Below are 761 nucleotides of genomic sequence, written 5' to 3'. Positions count from 1 at the left end.
GTTCACAATAGCAAAGAGTTGGAAATAACCTAAGTGCCCATCAACAAATGAATGAATAGAAAAGCTGTGGTATATTCACATAATGGAATACTACATTGCATTAAAAAACAAGGAACTCATGCAATATTATTCAAAATGGGTGAGCCTGGAGGACATTATGCTGAATGAAGTATCCCAGTCACAAAAGGACAAATACTGCATGGTGTCACTGTTATAGAATGGGACTGACATCAGGGTTAGGGTAAGACTGAGAAAAACTGGATAAATTATGTATACTGCATTGAAACAGACGAGGGAGAGAATAGTTTAAAAGTGATATATGATAGGGTATTATGGTTATCACAAGAGTCCAGAATTAAGGTTGCATAGTGGAGTGTACTCAGTGAGGGTGGGGGGAGGGTGAGGGGGGATTGTATACCAATGAAAGAATTTTTCTTTTACTTTTCAAAGATAGGAGTGAACTGGAGGGGGGAAAGGGTGGGCAGGGAGGAAAGTGCAACAGTGAATTAATGGAAATCCAAAATCTCTGTAAATGTTCATTAAAATGAATAAAATAAAATTAAAAAAATACTTTACCTTTGGTCTGCAACATCTGACATCTGACTTCCCTAAAACAATTTGTCTCTTGATTTCCTGGCTGCTGGTACCAAGAGTGTTGATTGTGGATCCAAGCAACTAAAACTGTTAACAATCTCAATCTCTTCACCATCCATAATGATGCTGCCAATTGGTCCAGTGGTGAGAATCTTTGTCTTCTTGAT

The sequence above is a fragment of the Elephantulus edwardii genome, unplaced genomic scaffold (genome assembly GCF_000299155.1).
Source record: "Elephantulus edwardii isolate Elephantulus edwardi_28Jun2011 unplaced genomic scaffold, EleEdw1.0 scaffold00044, whole genome shotgun sequence".
NCBI lineage: Eukaryota > Metazoa > Chordata > Mammalia > Macroscelidea > Macroscelididae > Elephantulus > Elephantulus edwardii.
This window is presented reverse-complemented; position numbering follows the sequence as displayed.